General features: G+C 38.0%; 1 long non-coding RNA gene across 3 annotated transcripts in view; it reads right to left on the bottom strand.

Annotated features, from left to right (window-relative positions):
• The window catches only part of LOC140609479 (uncharacterized), a 35,767-nt gene that overhangs the window by 2,634 nt on the left and 13,832 nt on the right, over nucleotides 1-19,301 (bottom strand). Inside the window, exons 2-5 of one of the 3 annotated variants that reach the window (XR_012011305.1) lie at nucleotides 4,242-4,366; nucleotides 3,695-3,801; nucleotides 2,674-2,727; nucleotides 2,499-2,579 (exon numbers count right to left, since the gene is read on the bottom strand). This is a non-coding gene — a long non-coding RNA (uncharacterized lncRNA). Of the gene's footprint in view, nucleotides 1-2,498; nucleotides 2,728-3,694; nucleotides 3,802-4,241; nucleotides 4,367-19,301 lie in introns of those variants that run through there. The other 2 variants (XR_012011304.1, XR_012011303.1) reach the window with 2 other exon arrangements.

Raw genomic sequence — 19,301 nt, 5'->3', positions numbered from 1 at the left:
AAATTGAAAGTGAGAGCAGGAAACATTAACATGTGATTTGGAGGTTAAGGTTGACATTTCCAGGAGCCTGGTGAGGAGCATAAAGGAGAAGTGTCACAATCTAATCAGCCAGGCTTGCTTGTAGCTGAGGCCATTATCAGTATGTCTCTATGGGCCAGTCTGCTGCTAATGGTGACTCATTCTTGCAAATAAAAGAAGTATTAATAAATTTATATGCATAGTATACTTTCTACAAATCTTATGAGTGGTGTTCCAAGAAATAATGAGTTTTGGAAGCAAAATGAGATCTTAAATTGGCAATATAGACTTTGATTCTGTTTAGTGCTATTAACTTTGCTAGGAGATCTGAATGTTATTTAAATACTAACCAATAATGTTTGCTGATGTTTTCCAACATTCTAATATTTTCTATAGGCTACAGTTTTTTGTAAATGTTGCTAAAGTTAATATTTCTTATTAATTAAATAATGTTTAAGATATCCATGATAATGAGTCAAGTGTATGAGGAATTTTGAAAGGATTTGGGGAATTCCAGAGAATTCCTGCAATTCTAATTTTATATCCTGAATTCTAACTAATATCTGTAAGGAATTTGGAAACAAGTTGGTTACAATCTTGGACTTGAACTATCATTGATCATTTAAGTGGTCTCAAATCATCGAGATGGATCAAACTTGATCCATTCTATGACAGTGAATTAGCAAATATTTCTCTTTAAATCTAACTTGAAGCTTGCATGAATATTTACAATTAACTTAAGAAATAGGGATCTTTTAACTATTAAAAATGGAGGGTTCCGAGTTTTTTTTCCTGAAGAACGGATGAGTTCTGTAATACTCATAAAGCTTTCATACAAAATGAGCTCCTAAAGTCACTTGGGAAGTGTATATATTTACCTGTGATGTGTGTATGTGTGTGTGTGTATTCACAGTGTAAATAAAGACAGCCAGGCTTCTATCCATCTGAAGTCAGAAAAGCAATACTTTAAAAAAATATGTTGATTTCTCCTCAGTTCTGAGTCACAATATGGAGTTTCAACATATAAATGGTGAACATAGGAACAATTCAAGCATTGGGTTGAATTATCCTTGTGATTTGATTATAATGTGCACGTTTGAAGTAGAACATTTATCATATGTCATTGCTTTTGACTGGCTTTAAACCACAGCTCTACTAAAGGCTTTTTATTAAATAGGTTTTAGTTTGATCATAAAGCAATTCTGCTTCCTGAAATCTCATTTGTCCAGAGGAGCATCACATATTTATACTTAACATTTTGGGGTCAAACAATGGAAGGAAGGTGAATGCTTGAATTATTGCACTATTTATAATCAATGGTTGCAATAAAGCATTATCTCTAAACTTGACTATCACTGAATATGGTCTTCAAAAATATATTGGTCTGTCTGTTTTATAGCTGGGAGAGATGCTGTGTTGACTTTTGCTTCTGCCAGAAAAGGAAGGAAGAGATTTCTATGATCTAAGTTGGAGTCTGGATTAGATGGAGAGAATGAGCTTAAAAATAAATTAACTGGAACTCTGTATTTACATGACTTTTGACACCATTTGCCAAATATCCCACCAAAAGTTCTAACACTTTCAGGTCAGACTTGAGATTTAGGCTTAGTCAGCTCCTTGTATCATGCAAAAGCCAAGAATTAAACTTGGGGGGAGAATTATCCTGACTAAAGTCCGTCAAAGATGTTTCTAGATAAGGAATGGTTTTAAGACAGGGTAGAATGAGGAAAAAGTTTTACAGAACTTGCTCACTGTTACAAAGCAATAAAATAATGGTATCTTTACTATTTATTTCTTTGAAGATATGCTAGTCAATTCAACCTTTAAATGAATATGAACAGATCGTGAACAGAAATCTATTATAAATTATTAAGTATTTATTATCTATCATACCACAGCCTTTAAAAAATTTCAGTATCATCTAATTTTCAAAACAAGAGAAGGTTATATTTTGTGAACAACTTGCAATTCCTTTTGATAGTGATTGGAAAGCCCCTAAACATCCCTGGATCAGAGTAGAAAAACTTAGAGCTAAGAAATCCTTTCCGTATAGTTTGGGGTTATAGTGGGGGTGGGGATTACTCTGTTACATATTTCTGCACTTTAGATGGATGCAGTAGACCAACCTGATTCAATCTGTTTCACATGTTAGGAGGGGGGAATGGGAACTATGTTCACTGTAATAATTCTTTTTTTTTTTTTAATGACAGACTGTGGATTTCAGAGCAACTAATTTCAAATCACTAATTTACCAACAGGATATTACTTGAATGGTCAGTCAAGGACAAAAAGATGTACTCTGAGTCAAAGAGCACTCAATCACCTTCGGTTCTCTGGGGAACAATGGGAGTTGTAAATAGGCTGAGAAAGAAAGATTCAGATAGACATAGCAGATGAGGGGAACAGTACTTTTCTCCCCATTGGAGAGAAAAAACATCCAATTAGAAATAATGGAATTATGAGCTTTTTAGACCAGGAAGTAATAAGAAGCTTCATTTAATCCATTATCCCTGGAAGATGCCCAGTGGGGAAGAGTGGTACTTTCCAGGACAGGCGTGGACCTTCGTTTTGTTTTGCAAGATGGTGAGAGAGAGGAAAGAAAGGTGAACATCCTTTTTCTCTGTGTGTGGGCTCCATAGAGCTTCCAATACTCACCTCTGTTGGTGGCTGCCAGGGGCATTAATAGCATTGCTTTCAGGCTCTTGCAACCTTGAAAAAAGGGGGTCACCAGGAAACACTTTATTTCTCGGGAAGACCCAGACACCCAAACTTACAGGCCTTGCTCTTCCAATTCAGCTGTGGCTGGATATGAGTTCAGATACAATGTCAGAGTAGGCATCCAAGGATGTGGCAAAAGGGGAAAGGGACCTAAAAGTCCCTATCTCCTTGCCATAAGGCCCATTACAAAGCTACCTTAGTTTAAAAGAGAGAGTGGCAAGAGTGGTTAAAAAATCAACATGAAAATATTTTAATGATGTCAAATATGATTTAAATTAATGTCCTATCAAGATTTCAGAAGTATAAATATTTTTTCAATGAAATGCACAGCATAGTTCTCATGTTTTCCTCTCTGCCTGCTCACATAATTCTTTCACTAGGAATTATGAAAACAGGAGGAGAATTTTTTTTTTTTTTGCATTTGTTAGGTGCTAGAGATCCCTAAAACATGGGTTAGACATCTATGGATTACTTTTATAACATGAACCAGACCCACCCTTTTGATCCAAAAACACAGAGTTGGCATTTTTCCCCTCAGTCAGATACTGTACAGGCTAATCTAGAATTGAATATATCTTGGCCAATGTGACAGGCTGATGAGCTTATTTTTTGTTCTCAATGCCAACAAAGGGCAAAAAATATTTGCTAATTATATAAGTTAGGGTTCAGGGAAAGTAACTATAACCAGGAGTCCCCAAAGTGCAGCGAGTGACCTGGACCAAAGCTTTTATGATCTGGGCTGATGGGCAGTTATGCTCCATGCAGCCACTCAGACATTTATTTTAGTGCCTGTCTTATTTTTACTCTGTCAGAATGTGGGGGCATTAACTTTGTCTACTAAACCAAAGCCATGTCATAGATGTTTATATTCCAGCTAATGGGACGGAGAAAAATCAGAAAAATATCCAAGGCAAGAAATTTCCTTCCAACCAAGTGAGGCATACAAAGCCCACATCACCTTTGTTTCACATTCTTCTGACCAGTACTTAGTCACTTTCATTCCATAGATACACCTGACCACAAAGGAGGCTGGAAAATGTGATCTCTACCCAAATGAGTATATGCCTGCAAGAGAGAACAGTAGGAAACAATTATGGAGACTTTGTTGCCATTATTCTAAGGTGGCTTAGAAAGAAAAAAAGGCTTCTTTTTTTCCCCATGATAATTATTTTAAGAAAATCTTACAATAATTATGTTCTGAAGATCAGCATGATCATCTGTTTTTCCAGTTTCTCTAGGATATTTGAGCTTAGCCACCACTAATTACACCCACATACACACACACACAGACACACACACACACCAGACAACAAAACAAAAACTCACATGAAGCAAATTTGAAAACATAAAGCCATGGTGTGAGTTTGACCTTCCTTAGAAAGGAATCTAGTAGAAAGAGGCCTTGATGTGTAATCAGGATCACAAAGATTTAGATCCAGCCTTTATTCATTCGATAAGTGACCCTGAAAAAAAATAGGTGACCCTGAGTAAGTAACTTAACTTACCCAATCTTCATCTATAAAATGAAGAGATTGGACTTGATCTATTTCGGCTTTGAAGATTTCATTTACTCTTAAAAAGATGTCATGAACTCCCACATGATAATTCTTGAGCATTTAGAATCTGTTGACTGAAAAGACACAGAATGAGAAAACAGTAGGATTAATTTAGTAGCATTTTCATTTCATTCATCTATTGATGGGTGCTTAGGTTGCTTCCATATGTTGGTTATTGTAAATAATGCTGCAATAAACATAGGGATGGAGTGTATATGTCTTTTCAAATAAGTGTTTTCATTTTCTTTGGATAAGTACCCAGTAGTGAAATTTACTGGATCATATGGTATTTCTATTTTTAACGTTTTGAGGAAACTTCACATTGTTTTCCACAGAGGTTGCATCAAGTTACATTCCCCCAACAGTGCACAAGGGCTCCCTTTTCTCTCCATCCTCACCAACACTTGTTATTTCTTGTTTTTTTGATACTAGCCATTCTGACTGGTGATATATCATTGTGGTTTTGATTTGCATTTTCCTGATGATGAGTATTGACATCTTTTCATGTATTTATTGGCCATTTGTATGTCTTCTTCAGAAAAATATCTATTCAAGTCTTCTGCTCATCTTTTAATTAGATTGTTTGGGGTATTTTTATCAAGTTATATATATATATTTTTTTCCAAGTTATATAAGCACTTTATATATTTTGGATATTAACCCCCTTAATCAGATATATAATATGCAAATATCTTTTTCCATTCATTAGGTTGTCCTTTTGTTTTGTTGATGATTCCCTTTGCTGTGTAAAAACTTTTTATTTTAGTGTAGTTCCAGTAGTTTATTTTTGTTTATATTTCCCTTGCCTGTAGAGACATACTCAGAGGAAATAATTTATCCTTTGTCTCATGAAGAATCCACTGGTAAGACCTAATTCCTTAATTTTTCATAGCGTGGTTAAACCGATCCCACTTTTTTCCCATTTCCATTTTTATTTTTTTGAAATGAGTTTCTTTGAGCTCAGTAAAGTTTTGATTCATTATTTAGCTGAGTTCCCCTTTCCCTTTTGGCGTATATCAATTCTTACAGATAATTTCTGCCTTTGTGAGTTTTCTTTTGTGGCCATTATTTTTTCCAATTCCAGTTTCATGTGTCAAATTTTGCAGATCCTAATTCTGGGGAGGAAATTTAATTCCTCTATCAGTTTAAATCCATACTAGTCTTGTCTCATGCACTTTAGCATTTGCTGATTTTGATTTTGTTTTTAATATTTTTATAGACTCTTTTTGTCTTCATTTATTTAATTTTCTGAGTGTTTAAAAAGATGTGACTGTTTACTATTTTGGTCTATTTTACTGTGCAGTTTTGGCCTTTGTCAAGCTTATGTTATTCATTATGCACTGGTTAATTTTAGCATCCAAAGCTAAGATCACTGATAGAATAAAAAGGCCCAGGGTCAGGCTGCATGGTAGGATTAACATACTGCAGGCCTATGGTTGAGTCCATATATCAGGAGGGAAAGTCTTCCTTTGTAGAGTTTCACATGATCAAAATTTCTATCTCAGACCAACAAGCAATATCTTGCTAAATGTGCTATGTAGGAGACATTCCCATTAAAATCAGGAACAAGAAAATGACACACTATTCCTATTACTTATCCTTCTTCTAAAACAGGCAAAAGGATTGGTGTGATGAGATCGTGAGTTTGAAGTGCCGGTGAGCACTGAAGTGGAAGAAGTCCAAGAATCGAGGATATGCATTTTAGAGGTTGGAAAGGGAGCTGGGACAGATTTTTAAATTGGGGATTTTAGAGATAGAAACTGTTAGTGAAATCCTGAGAGATTTCAGGGATCACTCAGAGAAAGTAGAGATCCTGAGGAAGAGAGGGCCTAGGATGGAAAGCTAAGGAATTTCAACATTGATTGTTGAGACAGAGGGGACCCAGAAAGGGATTGTGAAAGAGAGATAAGAGGGAATTGAGAAAACTTGGTGTCACAGAGGAGAAGAGATTGAGGAAAGGAGTAGTGGTCAGGGGTATCGGAAGTTACAGAGAAGCCAAGAAAGGGATTGAAAGGTAATGGATTTAACATAAGAACTCTAAAAGTATTCACACCCAGAAATCCCACTCTAGGAATATGTCCTCCTAATTGAAACAAACTGGATGAAACGTTTACGTATAAGTGTTTGTTATATAGCTTTGTTTGTAATGGAAAAGAAAAATGAAAAACCTAAATGTTCAACCTCAGGAGTCTTTTAAAATCATTTTACATAGCAGTTAAAATCCTGTCTTTGAAGGCTATTCAATGGAATGTGAAATAGATATAAATATACTAAAATATTTATAGTGGTATCTGAGCATGGAGGTTATAAACGATTTTGCACTTTCTTCTTTATGCTTTTTCTGTATTTTCTATAATATGGACATATCTAATTTTTTTGACATATCTAATTTTATAATTGAAGGGTAACATTATTTAGAAAGGTTTTTTGTTTTTTGTTTTTTGTTTTTTTTTTTTTAGCAGCTAGAGGATACATTCTTGCTGACTCGACACAATAAGCTTTAATTAGTTTTTTTCTGGCAGGATAGAAACAGAAATCCAAGCTACTGAGAGAAGGACTAAGTTCAAGAAATGACTATCAATTTATGTAGTACATTATTTCTAAAGCTTAATTCTGAAGTAAGGATGGCTAGAATCTTTGATAGTATTTCTGACCTACCTGCTCCTCTCTGCTCCTTGATTTTGCCTTCTATTTGGAGAATATTTTGCTAGTTGTTCTGCAGAGTGACAAGGGCATGGTTTTCATCGATTGATGTCCCACCAACTCTTACTTATAACTGAAATCTTTGCTTATTTGCTACTGGTTCAAAACACAAATGAGAGAATTCTTGGGGTAGCCAAAATGCAGCAATCTAACTGAGCAAAGTCATACTGGTCGAAGTTGGTGTTGAAAAAGTACAACCAAAAGGTTTTCGAAATGGGGGCAGGCGAGTGGGAAATGAGAAATGTTCTCCTATATTGTTACAGCATAATGATGAATTGCTTTTGCTTTTCCAAAACCAGGCTCGAGCTCCTCTGTTCACCTCCATTATCTGCTGCTAGTCTCCAAAGGCATATTACCATATTAATTCATTGTGTTATACAATTTGGTCAACTAAATGAGCTTACCTTATGCCCTCTTAATGGCATTGGCTTTTAATGTTGGTTTCGTGGGATACATTTAACAAAACAGATGTGTCAAGGAAATGTATTTAAACTCAATTTGGTTTTAAAATGACTAGTGGTCTCTTTAATGAGCCAGGTACCGGGAGAAAAAAGAGAGAGAGAGAGAGAGAGAGAGAGAGCATTGCAGGCAACATATTGTGATAAATGTAGAGTATAAATGCTGAAATATCCCCAATGCCCAGCATGATCAGATGTGTTCTGGAAAGAAAGTCATGCACTACAAATGTGCCATTACTAGATCTAAGCCTTCTTCTTTGTGTGTGTGTGTGTGTGTGTGTGTGTGTGTGTGTGGAAAGGATAGAACACCGGTTACTTAGAAAAATTGGCCTGCATGTGAGTAAGACTGAGATTTAACTGTGTGTTGTAAATGTTGCCATGTCACTGACTCAGTGAAACAGCCCGAAAAAAAAATGTGTAATAGTGGCCTGAATGGTGAATGGCCCATGGTATTAGTTCATGCTTGTAATTCAAGTCTAACAATGTAGTAGAAATTTGAGTTTAGAGCCTCGTATACTTAGGTCGGAATTCTCACTTCTTCACTTTACAGCTAAATGATTACAAGAGAGTCAATTCACCTATTTAGACCAGTTTATTTATATCTAGAATGGGGCAATAATACTGTAACCTAGAGCTGTGAAACTTAGCAACAATGTAGGGACAATGGGGGTATATTTATACCTTTCTCTGTATGTATGTGTGTGTATAAAATCTTTCTGTAATCTCTATATCATCAATGTACCCACTTCATAACAAACCCTTGATTTTATGGAATTACTAGGCCAGTAGCTGGATTCATGAATTCTATTCCCTTTATAATCTTCAGTTGGCTCTGCACATTCAGAGTGACTGGCCACAGAAAAGCTCATCTGATTATATCTCCCAATGTGGTGGTCAGGATGGATTGCTGGCCAGTGAGGCAACCCAAGCAATTGGCCTGACCTTAAGGGGCCGCCAAGACCATTAGTCTGGACTTAAAACATCCTGATCCAATGGCTACATATTGACAAAACTAATGATCTCTACTTGGAAAAATAGCATAGTCCATGTACTTTCTAGGATGATATGATCAATATTTTTTTCTCATGGAAGTTTATAGTATCCAAGGTACATTTTACCATATTTTCTCCCTTCATTCTGACTATAAAAATTGTTTCCTAGGTGATGACATAAAAGGAACAATTCACATTTTCAACTTTTTTTTTTGGCCTCTTCTCCCATTATACATACACCTTAGGTCATTTGAACTACTCTGTCTCCTCCAGACAGCCTAAGTTTAGTTCTCACTTCTAAACTGTTATGATGCCATTCACTTATCAAAAGTATCTGCGTTTTTATGAATGCCAGACATTGTGCTAAAAGGCCGGATGATATGATGATAAACAGCATAGTTTTGCCTTCAAGGTGCTTATACACCAGGAGTGTGACACTTCTTCTTAGCAGATTTCTGCTCACTCTTTTATATGTCATTCCAACTCTTACCCATCTCTTTAAGTGCAGGTAAATTTGTGTCTCTTTAACACATTGCTGGAGGGCAAATTAGTGAATCTCTATAGAAAGCAATTGGGCAATATCTAATAAAATTAAAATGCACATACAATTTGGTCTAAGAGTTTCATCCCCAATTATTTATCCTATAAATATATTGTACAGGGTTCAAATACCTATCCACAAGGGAATTCATTGCAGGAGTGTTTGTACTAGGAAGATACTGAAAAACCATCTAAATGTCCATCAATGATTGACTAAATTATGGTGTATACATACAACACAAAATGACAGAGTCAATAGAAATAATGAAAATCTCTGTATCTACTAATGAGGAATGATCTCTAAGATCTATTGTGAAATGGAAAAGTAAAGGGCAGAAGAATATGTAGAGTGGTCACAAGCTGTCTAAGGAAAAATAAATAATATGTACGTTTGTAAATGTACAGAAAATCTTTGGGAGGTTGCAGAAGAAGCTGTTACCTGTAGCTGTCTCTGGGAAGGGAGGCTGGGCAATTATGGGACAAGACAGAGAAATGTTACTTTTCATTCTACACTCTTTTTACCTTCTGAAATTTACACTTCGTGCATATATTATCTGTTCAAAATAATACATTCAATTCAGCTGTAAAAGTTCTGACTTAAAAAAAAATCCATAAATAAACAATCCTTTTGATCTCTTCAACCTAGAAATTTCTTCCTTCCTCTTCAAGCAGGCAAAGTGGTATTTCATATTGGAATCTGTTATTTTCTGCTGTGAGAGACCTCTTTTACTGTTGGAACATTTAAAAGTGTATCAATGTTAAACAGGACTGCATACAGTATAATTTGGATTGAGTTCAGCATGGATGATGGCATTTCTGCTGGACACCATAAATGACAAGCAGGCACTGGTTCATGGAAGGGGAAGATTCTCACCTGGAAGTGGGAGGGAAATGAAGGATTCTGCAATGCAGTTGATGCCTAAGTCTCCTCCCAAAGGCCCTAAGTGGTTGCAGTGTGACCAAAGCTTCTGCATGGAAGGCAACAGAACCTTCTTAGGGAGAAGAATTGTTTTCATTCCTTTCCTGAACAGATAGTATTAATCAGGAAAATACCTTGATAACCGTATCAGGGATGGACGATGATGTTCTGAGGGCATGGATTAGAAGGAGATCACAAAGAAGTATCTAATCAGCTCTGTCTAGAAAATGAATAGGAGCTCAGAAGTAGGAAAGAGTAGGGGAAAAGGGAGGCAGAGGAAGGCAGAGAGGGATCCTGGAGCCAAGTGGCACTGGCACTACAGGAGACTGAAACTTAAGGAGAAAACGGGCCAATGGGCAATTCTTGATGCTGGGTTGATTGGAGGACCCCTGAGAACAGGAATATTTATTACTGTAACTTCAAATTGTCTTTGTTTCTGTCAGTTAAATGCCATTTGCTTTTCCAGTTGTCTGGTAAAGTGTGCTGCTACACACCAAGTGCTTTATGTCAGCAGGCTTTGGTGAAATCTGGGCAAAGGCCTGGACTCCATGACTAGATTGGGGAGTATGGGTGGGCAACACAGTAGCAGGAGACTGAGGGAGGATCAGGGTACAACAGGAGCTCACAGCCAAAAGAGACCATGAAGATTCAGTCCCTGGGAAGTCACAGAGAGCTACGTAGGGTGTCAGGCTCTGCAGGAAGGGCGATAGGAGACTTGGGACAATTTTATAGTTTTCAAAGGATACAATCTCAGTCACACATTTTATGATGTGAAAACTTCAAGTGAAAAAGAAAAAAAAAAAAAAACAGTCATCTGGAAGCCTGAGACTTTCAGGCATTTAGAAACAACCAGGAGATTGACTGCATTTTCCACTATCCATGACAACATCAAACTTGCAGGGAAACAGCCGGGAATCATGTTAGGGTTGGCTCTGGTTTAGTCTGTACTTTACCCAACAGAGAATTCCTTAACATTCTCCAACTTTGACATTTGCCTATTGCACACACCACTATGGGGAGGTAAGGTAAGTTTGTTCTGAGTTGATTCTTACTATTGTCCCAGTGTTTCTTTCATACGCTACAACACAATGTTGAGATTCTCAGATGAGCTTACATTACTTTTTGTAGAACTTTGCAAAGTAGACACCTGCATCTATCCACATATTTTGTCAAATGAAGTATTTGGACTGCTAAATGTAATATAAAATACAACAATCAATAAAAAAAAAAATCTGTTTTAAGTTCTTCCATTACTTTCTCCATGTTTCCCCAGAGTCTGTTACAAGGCCTTGATATAACTACAATCTGTAAATGCCAGTCCTACCCCCACTTTCAATAATGCCATTCATCCAAGAATCCCAAAGCGTTTTTTAATAACGGACTCATTAATCCTCATAACACTCCTTCATTTGACACATGTAACTCTCACCACATGATATGTTGGTACTTACTCTGGATTTAATTTAACAGATTTTTCCCCCCGTTGTGGGTAGTCATTTACATTGACCTCATTTTAGCTGAGTTATCGCTCAGATTTGAGCAAGTTTGAATGGCCTCATCCCAAAATGACATCTTCTGGCAGATAGAGGAAAACCATCTTAAGAAGCAATTATTATTTTTTTTTAAGGAGAGGTTTCAGCAACAAATGGCCCTATAAATAAACAACTGGGTTTTAATCATGAGCTAAGAGACTGAGACATTTTGCCATTTTATAAAAATGTGAAATTGAATGAATTTCAGAATTCACGGGAGAGAGAGAACAGGCATAGCTGAGACTGAGAGGCTCTTTGTAGCAAGAACTTAACCTCTCATCTTATCAAAGAATTTCATTTTTTCACATTTCCTTTTTTTATACTTGCCCGTTTCATCACTGTCCTTTCTGTGGTAGTTTTCTGGGGTTAAAGTCCAGCAACAGTAGCTATCCCAGGGTGAGGTGAGCTCAGGTCAATTGTCCAAGGTGTGGCTCATAGAACGGGTTTAGAGGTAGGGTCTGACATCTATTGATTCAAGTAAGGAGACAAGGTAAGTCCAAGGAGGAAAAGCATATGAATGAGAGTTGGTAGGCAAATGGGAAATTAGAGTCAAGAGATTGACAATGAGGTAGCATGTTGCTGGGGAACTCTGAGCCAACTTTCACAAGCAGCATTCTTTTGGGACATCCTCTACCCAGTGGTTATTCCTCCATCACTTTTAAAAGGCTTGACACTCTGAATGAGACCTCTCATAAGATGACTCTTTCCTGTGGCTTCAGCTATTACCTCTGTGTAGATAATTCTCAAATTTCTCATATCAGCCTCTACCTCCTAGAGCAGTGATTCTTAACCATATCAGACCCAATACCTTCCCCCCCCCTTTTAAAAATATTTTATTTATTTATTCATGAGAGACACAGACAGAGACAGAGACATAGGGAGAGAGAGAAGCAGGCTTCTCATGGGGAACCTGATGCAGAACTCGATCCCAGGACCCTGGGATCATGACTTGAGCCAAAGGCAGATGCTCAACCACTGAGCCACCCAGGTGCCCCCCAATGCCCCTTTCATAACAAATATTTTATAATGTCCTTTTTATTATTATGAAATTCACAAATAACATAAATTACCTATATACATAATTTTAAAATACATAACTCTAGTATAAAAAGTAAAGGAAAATTAATAATACAGTATGTATTTCTGCATGCAAATCCTTGCATGAAATTATACCAGAAGACAAAATAAAGTGCCAGAAGTCTGTGCCTTACCAAAAAATCAGGGATGACACAATTACGAAGCCAGAATATATGGGTGTACTATTATCAGCAACTCTAATATCATGACTAGTGTTGCCATTGGTGGTATGACTTTATGAAATGGTCCATAGATCTTGGTCAAGTTTTAAGCCAAGCAATGTACAGTCTACCACTGATTCACATGACAGCTGCATGCCAGGAAGTTGGTGTACATTAGGAGATATAAAAGTACTTTTAATTTATATATAAAACAGAATTAGATTCTAGGCTTAGATAATTGAATTTTGTCCTATGTCAGTGGTTCTCAAACTTTTTGGTCTCAGAATCTCTTTACATTCTTAATCATTATTGAGGACCCCAGGAGCATTTGCTCATGTGGGTTATATCTATTGATATTTACTCTATTAGAAATTAAAACATAAATTTTAACAGTATTTATTATTTATTCTAAAATAGCAATAAGACAATTACATGTTAAGATAAATAACATTTTATTAGAAGTAACTATATCTCCCCAGACAAAAGACAATTTGGTGTGAAGAATGGTGTGTTTGACAATTTTGCAAATCTCTGTAATATCTGGCTTATCAAACACAGCTAGACTCCCTTATCTGCTTCTGTATTCAATCTATTACAATATGATATTTTGCTTGAAGTTTTTGAAGAAAACCAAGCCTTATTCAGATATGTAGTTGGAAAAGGCAGAAGTTTGGTAGTAGACTTTTCAGGTATTTGTGGATATTTTTCTTTGATAAGACACAAAGCTCAACAAGCTATAGTTTCTTTTATTTATTTAGCAAGCTGTGGTTTCTTTTTTTTAAAATAAGATTTATTATCTGAGAGAGTGAGCAAGCAAGGGAGAGAAAGCAAGAACAGAAGGAGAGGCAGAGGGAGAGGGAGAAGCTGAGTCCCTGCTGAGCTGGGAGCGGACTCAGGCTAGGTCTTAGGACCCTGGGATCCTGGCCTGAATCAAAGGCAGATGCATAACCAACTGAGCCACCCAAGTACTCCCAAATGATGGTTTCTTAAGGGCTATTCAAAATGAGACCTGAAATCCTATCAATGATTCTTTTAAACTCTGTTATATTAAACCCCATTGATCTATCTTGCATTTTGAATGAATTTTTTTGATTTTGTAACATTGTACATTGATCATTTGTAAAGTATTGGTTCACCGAGTTACACAGATATCCAAATGTTGACACATTTTATCATACAAAATCAAAAAATCACATTCATTAATATTGCCACCAATCTCATCAGGAAGGGCTTTAAGTTTGAAAAGTTAGCAAGCTCATGGTGGCAGGTGCAAATTTCCCACAATTCTAATTCTTGCTTGAATGCTCAACTGTTATCTGTTATCACAGATAACAACTGTACTTTTTAGTTGTTTCCTTGAAAATGAAAAAATTGTTTATTTTTGAGAAAATGGTCTGCAAGATACTTATCCGAATAATCATAATTTGTCTGCCTGTTGTTTTTTCAAGTAAAACTGACATTCCATGAAAGACACGGCAACTCAAATTGTATTTTGATATGTAGCATTTTGTCAAAGTAGTTAAAAGGTATATACTCAAGAATTGAGATTTAATGAAGTTGATCAATTTTATTGCTTCAAGAACATTCTAAAGTGAAAATAGAGGGTGTTATTGTTTTTGTTTGTTTAACTGCAAGTGCATGGTGATAAAGAATGCAGTGATCATTAGTGCAATACAGGTTGATGCTATTGCCTTGATGTGTGCAAGACACCAACATTTTTATCCATCATTCCTTTTTGTCTCATCATTGCACATGTCAACTCAGAAAAACAGGCAAATAATATGATGTATGACTATGAAAATGGTTTAGACCTTGATTATCCCTATAATGGTCTAGGGGATCTCCTGGGGTCCCCAGACTGTACTCTGAGAACTATTGTCCTACATGGATATCCAGGAAAACATGTGAAAGTCACACAGGACAATTCACTATTGTGTTTGTACTGTACGCATTGTACACATCATGGTATCTCTGGTTCCTGTCCTCTAATGTCAGTAGTGCCTTGCCATCATTGTGACAACCATAAATGCCTAGAAATTTTTTCAATACCCCCTAGGGGCTGGAGTGACCCTTTAAGAACTACTTCTCTAGAGTCTTGATCTGGGTTAGCCAGTAGACCAGGAAACTTTCCATGGGAATACCAGCCTGCGTCTGACATGTACAAACCAAACTCATCATTTCTTGATAGATGCAAACATGTTACAGTTGTAAGGGCCTATAGGGTTCACTTAGGTCCACCCTTTACAAATGGAGAAACTGAGGCACAGGAGAGCTAAGTGACTTCAAGGTCATAAGAAGATTAAAAATGACCATTATGGAATGATGGTTCCATTCCATCATGTTTCAGGCATTTTATGCAGTTTCTATTGAATCTGTAGCTATTTTCAGCTTTGTTTTACAAAAGATGAAAATGAGACTCAGAGATGAATGGCTTCACAGGGTTTATGAAACTGGTAAATGGTAGAATGAAGACCTTGAAACCAGGTCTCCTGGTTCTAAGTGCAGTGCTCTTCCCTCCCTGCCATGCCTGATCTACTCTTCTGCTTTCATCATGCACATCCAGTGAGATCCTGCCTTCATTAAATTGTTCATGTTCATCCTCCATTTTCAGTGTTGTCCTTCAGTTTGTGTCCTCATTTCCCCTGATTTGGACTTACTGCTTCCTAGCAAGGCATCCTGACTCTGCTCTGTTCTCTCTTCCCTTCACCCTGGATACCTCCTCTGTGCTAAAGTCATGGATCAGGGCTGGATACCCAGAAGGGAGAATATGGAGGAGATACATGCTGAGGAACCATGAGGATAGGCGGATCTGGGGACTTGTACCATATGATTTAAGGGAAAAGGATGTCCTATGTTTTTGCATTTCATGTGTCAGCAATTCATGGGGTCAGCATTGTTACCTCATTTTAACAGGAGGAAATGGTAAAGTGAGACATGCCAAACAGCTCATGTAAGGTCACACAGCCTGCCACTGACAGCTGGGAACTTGGACCCTGACTACTTATCTCAAAAGCCCTCTTCCATTCACAATTCCCTCCAAGAAGGCATGGGGAATGATGTTCAGGAAAGCATTAGGATTCCTGCCAGGCCTAAAAGTGAGACAAATCCAAGTTGAATTCTGGCTAAGAGTTGGAGGATGTTTGTTTAGCACCCAGTTCAGCCAGAAGAGGATGAAGAGAAGATCCTGGAGCTGGTTCTCCAGGATATGTGCCAGGGAAACCAAACCTGGTTGAAAGTAAGTTAACGTTAGCTGAGCAGATCTAGAATTATGGATTTATCATGCTTCTATGTGTTTATAGAAAATTGATTTTGTTTTTTTCCTTAGTTTGCTAGGAAAACTCCCTTTGGAAAAGTCAAACACTGCCTTCCCAGCACTGAGAGGAAACAGAGTATCCCCATACCTTGGCAGGCTAGAGACGAATCTTGGGGAATCTATAGAGGCCTGCATGCTAGAGGCATCGAAAGGCAGGTCCTAAGGCAAGCAAAGCTGAAGAGGAATTGGGGGCTTTGAGATGGATCCTCCTGGGCTGGTGTTGCTGTTGACATACCCGCCACATACCTACAACGCGGGTCAACTATTTTCTTCCTCTCCTTTGCTCCAGTGATGCATACTTCCCCTGCCCCCAGCTCTCTACTTCCTCTATTTCTAGTTTTATGGGATAGATTTATAACTATTGAGTGAAAACATAATGTGTTGTTAAGCCCTTTGATTACCTCCTTTCTGTAGTCTCTTCAAAATGGACAAAAAGGCAAGAAACCATACAAATATATTTGCCCTGGTCCTTTCAAGAGAAAGAAGTGGTTAAAAAAAGTCAGTCCATCAACAGTTCAATTATTCTTAGTACACTTGGGACCTGTCCTTACCTTTCTCATACCAAAGGCTCTTCTGGAATCACATTGCCTATAGTGAGCCCACACAGGGGTTTTCATGGTAATGACTCCCATGTTTTAAAGAGCAGGGAACTTTACCTTAAGGGAGACAAGGCACTACTAGAGTTGGAAGCCCTGGTTCCATTTTCCCCAACTATTAAAAAAAAAAAAAAAAGTGTTAACTGGCCAAGAATACTATACAGACTTTCCCCTTTCTCCCTCTTCTGCTTCCTTACTTCCTTACTAGCCAGTGTTAGAGAAGCTAGACCATGAGCCAGGAAAATTGGAGTTTGACAAGCTCAAGTTATGAGGAGACTGGTGCTCAGAGCAGCAGGAGTTAATCAAGGCCCCAGAGGTCTTCTGGGTCCCATCCCTGTGCTCCTGCTGTGATGTTAGCTGCCACCAGGGTGAACAGAGATCCTGGGGCAAAGGCTCCCAGGCAGGGAGAGACAACACTGTCACATGAGGGAAGAGCTTTTCTGAAAAATATTAAAAAAAAAAAAAGAAAAGAAAAAAGAAAATGGAAGTGTGGACCATGACTTTTTCTCTGGAGAAATGAATATAACAGGTAATGGGTACATTCAATTTAACACAGCAAGCATTCACAGATCTATACTTGGGCCTGGCCCTCTGGTTAAAAATGCAGATTTCTGCGCTCTGCTTTTCCAGATTAAGGTTTAATGCACAGTTTTCCAGACAAAAAGGATCAGCTGGTGACATTTGCTAAATTGATTAAGTCCTCTGTCCCCTGGGAGCTCTGACTTAGTATGTATGTCTCAGTTGGGCTGGAAAATCTGAATCTCAACATCACAGGTGATTCTGAATTTCCAATGCCAGTGGTCCTTGAGCCCACTTTGAGAAACTATGAATTGACTTCATTCAATTACAGGCCCTTTTCAATTGTTCCCTTACCTCTGACTATGCAAACCATTTGGAGTATGTAGACATGGATTAAAAGGATCTTCTAGAAAAATCCAGAGGTGGCTATATTCAAAGATGAGAAAGGTCTGGTAGAGTGTTGGGATAAATGTAATCCCCTCTTGGCTTCACTTCAGAAGGCTTAAAAAAAAAATCTTTAACTGTCCTTCAGCGAGAATTGTTTTAAGGCCCAGAGCCGAAGCAGGAGCCCCTTATTCCAATTTGACTTGAGTTGCAGTCAGACCTCACTCTGGGCCTCAGCTCTGATTATGGGATGATGTGGTTTTAGGAACGTGTGGGATTTATAGCTTGAAAATGCCAGAAAATCAGGAATTTAAATCCCCCCCTGATTTATGCCTACCTTGTCAAAGGCTCTAGAGCTTTAGAAATGCTAAATGTTTGAGTGAAGCTCTGAAGGGTGAGCTGTGTTCTGCTTTCAGCTGATTATTATTAACAATGGTTGCTCCTAAAGCTTTAGTGGCTCTCAGCTGTAACCTTTAGACTTGGTCCATTCCTGCTTTGTGAGGTGTTATAAATTCCATGATTAAAAAAAAATTATAATAGGAACATTCTCTGACTTTTTAAAGCCAGAGACTCGTTTCCTGGGAGATGGAGGGTTAAGCATCCTTTATCTCTGCTCACATATCTGAGCTGCATTTTTGTTGAATGCTGTAAATATGCAATAAGTTTTCACTAAAGAATAATTCTTTACCCAAGAAGAGACAAATACAAGTGTATTCATTTGTTGTCTGTAATTTTGGCTGCTCATTAAGGATCCAAGAGCATTTGGTGCAGAAAACCGGACCCTCCTCCTCCACACGGTTACTGTAAATGATTTAAATCAATCCCTTTTGTGCAGCATCGGGTACAGGAAGCACAATATGTAGTGACTAAATATGCCATTTAAATTCTTCTCAGGCAAAGGTTAAAAGAGAGGTGGGCCAGGGGGAGTGTGGAAAGCTGAGATTGGCAAGGTAGCTGGATTCACATATTTTTGATAGGTTTCTAAGATACATGTGTCTTTTTCCAAAGCAAATGCATTCATGCCTGAGAAAGAAAACAAACAGGGAAAATGTTAGCTCTTAACGCTAGTGAGCTCATGAGAAATGCCAAAAGAGTTGTTTGTGCCCAGCCACAAATATCAGGGTTTCTTTATTGTTGAGCTTTGATGCTCGGCATCGGGCGGAATGTTTCCATGACAACTAATAGATGTTATGTTTATTTACTGACTGGCAGGGAATGACAGTGTCAGCAACTGACATTTTAGTTTCTTTCTCTTCTTTTTCTCCCCTGTAAAGATTTGTTTTAGTCGATGAAAACGGCAACGGCATCTTCCATTTTATTTGTCAGAGCTTCCAAGGCACAAGTAAACAGCCGTTTAATTTGATTCAGTTATGCCATGCAACATCCTTTATAGGCCCGTTGCCTTCAGGGCTTGGGAGAGTACTTCGCAGTGGACAGTAGCTGGTGAGATGATTTGCAAAGTGAAAAGCACATTTCAGGTTTTATTCACTTGAAAACGATCTAACAACCGCATTCCGAGCTGTCTAAATTCACATAGGTCTCATCAACGTTCCCGACATTGCCCATGAGCCTGTTGACTGATAGGTGCCTGCCAAGGGTCGGGAAGACTGGTAAGGGGACCAGCACCCCCCTTGGCCGCGGTACCTCGCGGGGTGCCAGTTACGCAAGACACGGTCCCTCTTACCTGCCTGTGGCTTGTCGGCCCCGTAAATTATGGGCGGTCAATTTTTAATGCTGAACCGGCTTCCTCCTACTATCCAGCTGGTGTGTGCTCGAGGGATATAAACCAGTGTTAGCATTTGCTTTAAGAAAACA

This window comes from Canis lupus, chromosome 18 (assembly GCF_048164855.1).
Source record: "Canis lupus baileyi chromosome 18, mCanLup2.hap1, whole genome shotgun sequence".
Lineage (NCBI taxonomy): Eukaryota > Metazoa > Chordata > Mammalia > Carnivora > Canidae > Canis > Canis lupus.
The sequence above is the reverse complement of the archived record's forward strand: the minus strand, read 5'-3'. Positions and strand labels throughout refer to the sequence as shown.